Genomic DNA, 9112 nt, shown 5'->3' on the forward strand with positions numbered 1-9112 from the left:
CAAATCTAAGATCAAGAAGTTTAATGGTTAGGACTTTGCCAATTGGAAGTCGCAGATGGAAGACTATCTGTACCAGAATAACTTATATCGCCTGTTGATGGGCAAGGCTAAGGGAAAGAAGAAATAAGAGTCAGACAAGGATTGTGAGATACTGGATAGGAAGGCTTTAGGGCAAATCCGGTTGTCGCTCACCAAGACAGTCGCACACAACATATTGAAGGAGAAGATGACGGTGGGGCTTATGGAAGCACTCACAAAGATGTACGAGTAACTATCTGCCGCAAACAATGTGCATCTCATCAAGACACTCTTCAATCTCAAGATGGCAGAAGGACGCTCCTTCACAATGCATCTCAGCAAGTTCAACACGATTGTTGATCAACTCATCTCCGTAGACATTACATTCGATGACGAAGTGCAGCCCCTATTGATTCTATCGTAGTTGTCGGATAGTTGGGCAGATTGTGTAACGGTAATCAGCAATTCAGTGAGGAAGGACAAGTTGAAGCTGAGCGAGGTTGTTAGCATGATTCTATCCAAGGAGGTTAGAAGGAAATCATCTGAATCAGAAGGTGCATGTTCAACCCTAAATCTCGAGCAAAGAGGCGTAAGGAAGAAGAATGGTAATCAGAACAAGAATCGGTCGAAGTCAACCTAGAAGAGGTCGAACTCGAAAGTTAGGCCTATCAAATGAAAGCATTAGAACTGCAGCCAGGAGGACCATATATCTTCTGCGTGTAAAGAACAAAAGAAGGATGTGAATGAGCAGGAGGCTCATCTCGTGTAGAATACATTGATCCCCGCTATGGATAGCGATTTTGATTCTTGGGTCATCGACTCAGGAGCCTTATTCCACGCTACTACTAATAGAAGTTTCTTCATAACTATGTAGCATGGGACTTTGGGAAAGTATAATGAACCTTGTTGTGTTGTTGGAAGAGGAGATGTGCAAATATAGTTGAAGGGCTTCAAGTGGAATCTGAAGAACATGAGACACGTACCGAAGCTGAAGAGGAATCTTATTTTGGTAGGACAGCTTGGAGCAGAAGGTTATGTTTCAACATTCATCAGGGATTCATGGAGGATTTCCAACGATACTATAACTGTTGCCCGAGGCAGCAAAATAAGAACTCTCTACCTCACCTCACATGCGAGTGACACCCTCGTAATTGCAGCTGACAATGAGAGTACAGATCTGTGGCATAATAGATTGAGACACATGAGTGAGAATAGGATGAAGATTCTACATTCATAAGGAAAGCTAACCGACATTGATTCTGTAAAAGTCGGTGTTTGAGAGGACTGCATCTTTGGGAAGTAGAAGAGAGTTAGTTTCGAGAAGGATGAAAGACCACCTAAAGCTCAGAAGTTAGAGTTAGTTCATACCGATGTATTGGGTCCAGGTATTGTGTCTTCTCTTGGTGGTTCACCATACTATATCACCTTCATCAATGATCACTTGAGGAAGGTGTGTGTATACTTCATGAAGCACAAGTCAGAGGTTTTCGGGATCTTCAAGAAGTGGAAAGTCATGATGAAGAACAAGACAGATCTAAAAGTAAAATGCTTGAGATCAGACAATGGTGGAGAATACGAGTTGGAGAAGTTCAAGAGGTTCTATGCTCTAAGAGGGATTCGTTTGGAGAGGACTATTCCAGGGACGCCGCAGCAAAACGACGTTGTAGAGAGGATGAACAGGACACTGACGAAGCGGGTCAGTAGCATGCGATTACATATAGGTCCGCATAAGATATTTTGGGCGGATGTGGTGCATACGGCAGCTTACTTGATTAATCATGGGCCATCAGTTCTATTGGATTACGGGATTTCGGAGGATGTTTGGGGTGGCAAGAAGATCAATCTCTCACATTTGTGAGTATTTCGTTGTGTGGCATATGTTCATATCAGTGACCATATCAAGAACAAGCTAGAGGCTAAGTCATAGAAGTACACATTCATTGGATACGATATTGATGAGTTCGGGTATCATCTTTGGGATGGGAAGAACAGGAAGATCATCAGAAGCAGGGATTTGATATTCAATGAGGAGGTGATGTACAAGAACAGGGACAGTGCTAATGATAGCCAAAGCAGTGAGAGTAGCACTACGGATACAGGTAGATCCGAGTACATGTATTTGGAGGAACTTCTAGATGGGGGCGACAAAGTCAATTCTGACCGAAGAATGGAGGAGGCTCCAGGTGCAGAGACGACTACCCAAGGCATGGAGCTTAGGAGGTCATCTAGGGTATCCAAACTGAATCCCAGATATCTCTCATCATTTGATTATTTACTTTTAACAGATAGTGGAGAACTGGAATGCTATGAGGAGGCTATGTAAGTGAGTGAATCTCAACAGTGGGAACATGTAATACAAGAGGAGATGGATTCTCTACACACTAATGAGACATGAGAGTTAGTACAGCTACCTACATAGAAGAAACCCTTGTTAGACCCTAGAGGAGGGTGATTAGGGTCTTATGCTAATCTAATCCTCTTTTATGCTAATTAAAACTTATTAATAAATTATTCTTACAATATAGATATACAATATGTTATGAGTAAGAATATACAATATGAACAAAGAGATATATTCTAGCAAAGAGGTATATGATGAAATATATGCAAGGATATATAAATTAACACAAGGGTAAACAATCTAAACTAAAGATACAATTATGATAGGACAATATAAACAATGCAAACACACAATATGATCACGGAGTTCGGACCTTCCATCCTATGTCTCTGTTCCCCACTCCCGGGGAGAAATCCACTATCACAACCGGGTTTTCTACGCTAACCCGAATAACGTTTACACCAAGCAATATCGGTTTTCAACACTCACCGATCAACGATCATAATCTCACAATATAACTACACTCCACACCCTCTAAGTGTTGGTTTTTCCGTGTCCTTCCTCAAGTGCTCGGATACAACCTCTCCCTAGGTTCGTCAACCGACGACACTCCTCTTGAAAGCAACCCCGTCGCTCACCACACACTCCTCTCGGTGTACTAGTGTAATACAAAGTGAATCTCACAATTTAAAGCTCATAAAACAAATGATTGTTCTCTAAACAAGGTAAGAATTCAATTAAGGACAACTCTTAATCACAAACCCATAACCCCAAATTATACTATGAATGTAAATACAATAAGCTCAATGGTTGTGTATGAACAATGAGTAAATCAAAACTAAACTCAATTATGAAAAACTAGCTACTAGAAATGATAATCAATAATAACTATAAATGAAAGCTAGAATTGAGTTTAGGAAAACTTCTCTAGATGACAAGAGAGAGAGATGAATTGAAGCTCAAACAATGTAGATGATCTCCTCCATTTGTGAAAAACTTCTTCACAAACAAACTCTTTTAAAACACACTAAACAAGCTTTAAAACCCTTGTTAAACTTCTTTAAAACATTTCTTAGATTATCATGAAAGATGAGAGTAATGGGGTATTTATACCCACTCAAAATATCAGCAAAAATCTCACTCAAATAACATAAAAGCCCCCAGAAAAACTCAGTTGGAACTAGCTGTTGGAGTCTGAAAGACAGTTCGGCGGGCGACCGCGAGAATCGCACGGTCAACCGCGAACAACTCCAGAGACAAATTCTAGCCACAGAAAAACATCCGGTCAACCGTGATGGTCGACTGCGAGAGCATCCGGTCGACCGTCACGGTCGACCGTGAGTCTCTGAAAAACTTCCTGAGTCTTTGGACTCAGGGGCGGTCGACCGTGGCGGTCGACCGCAAACTGACATATGAAATTCCATATTTGAAAACTGTTTTCTGATTTTAAAACCCTGTTTAAAAATATCAAACAAATTCAAAAAATTATGAAACTTTGGGAAATGATTGTAGACATGATAATACATAAGCTACAAAAACTGGTTTTTAAAAAGGACCTCTTAAATAAAAAATATCATTATTTTGTAAAATAGTCCAAAACGTGAAAATGTGAACATATGAGTTTTGACATTTTAGTTTAACCGTGTTTTGAAACAATACAAAATAAGTTTATAGACTTGAAGAAAGATATAAGATATTGTAATAAAGTCTATAAACAATGAATATAGTATTTTATCAAAATACATATATAATGCACTAAGACATGATTTCATTGAACTAAATAAAATTGATATTGATAAAATCATATATATGCATGTAAGTATGATCCAAAAATATATATGTTTTCTAATTATATTCAATTGTTTCATATTAAAACTTAAAAACTCAAAACCATGTATGTATATATATAACTAAATATATATAGAAACCAAAACTTAACTTATGTATATATATAACTATATATATACAAAGAAACCAATAAAATGTGTGTGCATATTATATTAAGCTTAAAATACCAACACACATAATATAACACCTAAACTAAATGTTACCCAAGCAATCTTGATCTTTAATAAGCTTGACTTGGTACACATGCGGATGAAGCTTGAACTTGGATCTTGAACTTGAATTACGTTGCTTCAACCACTATATCCGCAAACCTCCATTTGATATGATCATTATGGCGTAATCCATCCAACCTCCAACATGTTGTTTGTCTATAATAAACAGATAAACACAAACACTAGACAAATAATATTAGTTATAAATTGTTTGTTAAACATCATCAAAACAAAGAGGCCAACAAGCCTTGCCTAACAAATGGGTCGATCGGGTTGAGCATGAGAGTAATGTAAGCAAGAGATATAAGGCTAGATTAGTTATGAAGGGGTTCCAACAGCGGGAAGGAGTAGACTATACGGAGATATTTTTTCCCCGTTGTGAAGCTCACAACCATCAGAGTGGTGTTGATCTTAGTAGCTACAGAAGATCTCTACCTTGAACAGTTAGATGTGAAGACTGTCTTTCTTCATGGTGACTTGGATGAAGAAATCTACATGAAGTAACCTGTTGGTTTTATTGAAGAAGGAAAAGAAGAGATGGTGTGTAAGCTCAAGAAGAGATTGTACGGATTGAAACAGGCTCTGAGACAGTGGTATAAGAAGTTCGTCAACTTCATGGAGAGCAATGGCTATAGGAGATGCAATTCAGATCATTGTTGCTACTTCAAGAGGTTCGAGTCCAGATTTATCATGTTATTATTATATGTTGATGACATGTTAGTTGCCGGACCATGTTTAGAAGAGTTAAACAGATTAAAGAAGCAGTTGATAAAAAAGTTTGCTATGAAGGATCTGGGTGCAGCGAAGCACATTCTTGAGATGCGAATCAGTAGAGATGAAGCTGAAGGGACGTTAAGGTTGAGTCAAGCTGAATACATCAAGAAGGTACTTTAGAGATTCAGCATGCAGAATGCAAAGCCCGTCAGCATGACCCTTAAAAGTCAGTTCAAGTTATCTGAGGAGCAACCACCCAAGACAGATACAGAGAGGGAGCATATGAGCAGAGTGCAATATTCTTCGATCATTGAGAGTCTCATGTATGTGATGGTTTGCACGAGGCCGGATATCGCCCATATAATAGGAGTTATGAGCAGTTTGCAAGCAATCCAGGAAAGTAGTATTGCGAGGCCGTGAAGTAAATATTGTGCTACTTGAGAGGGACTACGGACAAGCTACTATGTTTCAGGAAGAAGGACTTGGTACTGCAGGGATACATGGATGCGGATTTTGCCAGTGATCATGATACGAGGTGGAGTACCACGGGGTATATTTATACCTTGGCGTCGACAGCAGTGAGCTGGGTCTCACATCTGCAGAAGATTGTAATATTGTCTATAACTTAGGCTGAGTATGTCGCGGTGATTGAAGCAAGTGAGGAGATGATTTAGTTGACAGGGTTCCTGGAAGAGTTGGATCTGAAGCGGGGAAACAGAGTTCTTTATTATGATAACCAAAACACTATACACCTTGCCAAGAATCTAGTATATCATGCCAGAACGAAACATATTGATGTATAATACCATTTTATACGCTCGCTGATTGAGGACAGGAAGTTACATCTAGAGAGGATTTTGGGGAGTTAAAATTCTACAAATATGTTGATGAAAGCAGTGACCATTGACAAACTGGAGTTGTGCGCAACTTCAGTTAGCATTCACTTGTAGGAGATAAAGGCGGAGCCACACCAGGAGGATTGACGGGATCGTTGGGTTGATGATGCTTGAAGAATGAATTTTTTCTGTATAGGAGGATGCTTGCGAAGAAGGGAGATTTCGGGTGAGCTCGTGGATTGTGCTTTGGTCTCTAAGTGGGAGATTGTTAGTCTAAGGGATGTAGAATCAAAGCTAAAATCAAACAAATTGTTAAATAGCAGGTTTCCTAATCTGTTTTGGTAACAGGATTTTTAATCTATTTAGTTAACAAGATTCTTAATCTATTTTGGTAACAGGTTATTAGGATTCCTAATCTATTTTATTTTTTGGTTTTAGAATTCCTAGTCTATTTTGGTTTTATATTTTCTATATATATGAAACACCTTAGAGGAGACTAGACATCAGAAAAAGAAGGGTTTGAAAGAATTCTTCAGAGAGATTAAATGCTATTTGTGGGCATTGTAATCTTCTTCAATAATAATCAAAGAATTATGTGGTGTGGCTCCCGAGGACGTAGGCACGATTGCCGAACCTCCTTAAATCTGGTGAATACTTTCTTGTTTACTTTTCTGCAAGTTTTTATCTTTTATTTGTTGTGATTTTTTCTACTTTTCTACTCTCAAACACAAGGTCTGGAAGGGCAATGATTCGATTTGATTGTTTCGAATCCCCAACAAAGGTAAGTAAATAGTGACATTAATGAAGTGATGACATGTGAAATGACAATCAATCTCCATATGGTTGGCATGCTCATGAAATATGGGATTGCTGATGATTTTGATGACATTGCTATTGTTACACTAAAGAGGAGAAGAAGCAGTTTGAGAGGCCTCTGTTGGGAAAAACAAGCATAAAAATAGATTCAAAGTATTACAGAACAAACAATACAGGAATGAAAGAAAAGAGCAGAAAGTTAGAGATGTTATATTAAAATAGTTTAAGTTCAAAATACTTTACAGAAGTGCTGAATCACCCTCTTAACAGAGGACTGGCCTTGAAAAAACTATGCCCCACCTACGGTAGTGTTGAGTCTGTACAATAATTTCGAGGATGAGATGGTTGCAGTCCAAAAGAAGCACTCTCTTCTTGTGAATATTGCGACTACTTCTTCAATTTGCCTAAATCTTCAATACTAAACAGCTTATAGAATTATCGGAAGAAAAAGAAGACATGAGATTTCATTTTCTGTCTCTCAAATGATCAGAAGAAGCCCTTTTATAAGGTTCAGAGAGACAAAGATTTGAATTCCAGTTATTGCAACGTTTGTAATGTTTGTAATAAAACCTATTCAATCCTTGTAACATTTGTAACATACAAAATATTCAGCTGGTTTTAAGCGAGCACAATAAAAACGTTTAAGCTGATTTAAAGCACAGCACGCCCTCGCACACAGCCCGCTTGCTTATATAACAACACAAGTGTATAATACTAGCATCTTTGTTATACTGTAGATAAACACGTGTGTTAATTTAAACCAACTAATATGCATTTAATTAGCCAATGTGGGACTAAAACATACATACTACTAATTAAACACATTTTAATTTTTATTTATGGAATCCAATCATTAAATGATATCTTTTCATAAAAGCCCTTTAAGATTCATTTATTTCAACTGCCTCAACACTGTGTGATATCGTATCATTGTGTGATATTCTGCCTCAGCACTGGAATGAGAAACAACATATTCTACCTCAGTACTAGAATGAGAAGCAAATATTACTTTTTTTCCTTTGTAGGAAATTAAAGAATCTCCAAAAAATATAAAGTATCCAGTTGCAAAGCGGTGACCTGATCAACATATCATTATAAGCTCGTAGTTGAAGATGGGAGGAGGTAGGAAAAAATAGAGATCGACTGAGAGTCCCTTGATAGCAAAGAATGCTGAGAAGAGATGCATACATGATGAGCTAACTCAATCTGACTAACGATATGTGTTGCATATGCAATATTAGCTCGGTTAATGGTGAAGTAAACAAGACTCTACGAATTAGTGATTGAATGAAGGATCAGGTGAGGGCTCCATTTGTAGAATGAAGCTTAACATTAACCTCAAGAGGGAGCTATCCAAAATGTCTGTAAGGAATCTCTATTGGAGAGTATATCCCCAAGGTGAGCTATCAATCTCAAGGCCCAAGAAGTATTGAAGATGTTCAAGTTCATTCATCTCAACTAATTCAAATGATGTTTTGTGCTGTTGTATATTAATTAGATCTTGAAGGGCAAGTGAGAGTCATGACATAGACATATAGGAGGAGGATGATACTAGAGCTATGAGTGAACATAGCATAATCCTTTGAAATACGAATGGATTTTGTACCCTAGATAACAGATAAGGGCTCTCCATCTATATAAGTGAAGAGGATCAATCTTTCTGGTGATGATCCCTCTTGGAGCGTCGCAGAAGAATATCTTCTAGAATAGGTTTGCACAAGAAGATCAGGTGTGGTAGTCTTTCTAGTAGGAACATTAGCTTGCTGATTTAGAGGAGAAAGTGTTTCTTGTGAGATATATGTAGGAGGATCATATGGGTTAGGATCAATAAAAACAAGAGACTTTATTTGTTGCGAATTGTGGAAGGAGAAATAATGATTTCGGTACGGCAGAGTACAGAAGATGCTCATAGAAGGTAATGTGATAAGCAATATACACAGCAACAACAACAACCAAGTCTTTATCCCAAATGTTTGGGGTCGGCTACATGAATCCTATTTTTTCATTCCATTCTGTTATGGGTTATCTCCTCCATTAAGTTAGTCTTAATCATATCCTTCTTAATTGCTTCTAACCAAGTCATTTTAGGTGTACCTCTAGATCTTCTAACCCCATCAACTATAATATTATCGTTTTTCCTAATCGGTGCACTAAGAGGTCTCCGTTGTACATGACCAAACCATCTTAATCTATTCTCTTTCATAACCCTGGCCTAGTAATGTGATAAGCAATATGTAGTCGTTTAATGATGGATCATAACCCTGATAATTTTGTATTTAGCACTATATGAGTAGAGAAACACGTATGAGAGGCTGTAAATTGAGTTT

The sequence above is a fragment of the Asparagus officinalis genome, chromosome 7 (assembly GCF_001876935.1).
Source record: "Asparagus officinalis chromosome 7, Aspof.V1, whole genome shotgun sequence".
Lineage (NCBI taxonomy): Eukaryota > Viridiplantae > Streptophyta > Magnoliopsida > Asparagales > Asparagaceae > Asparagus > Asparagus officinalis.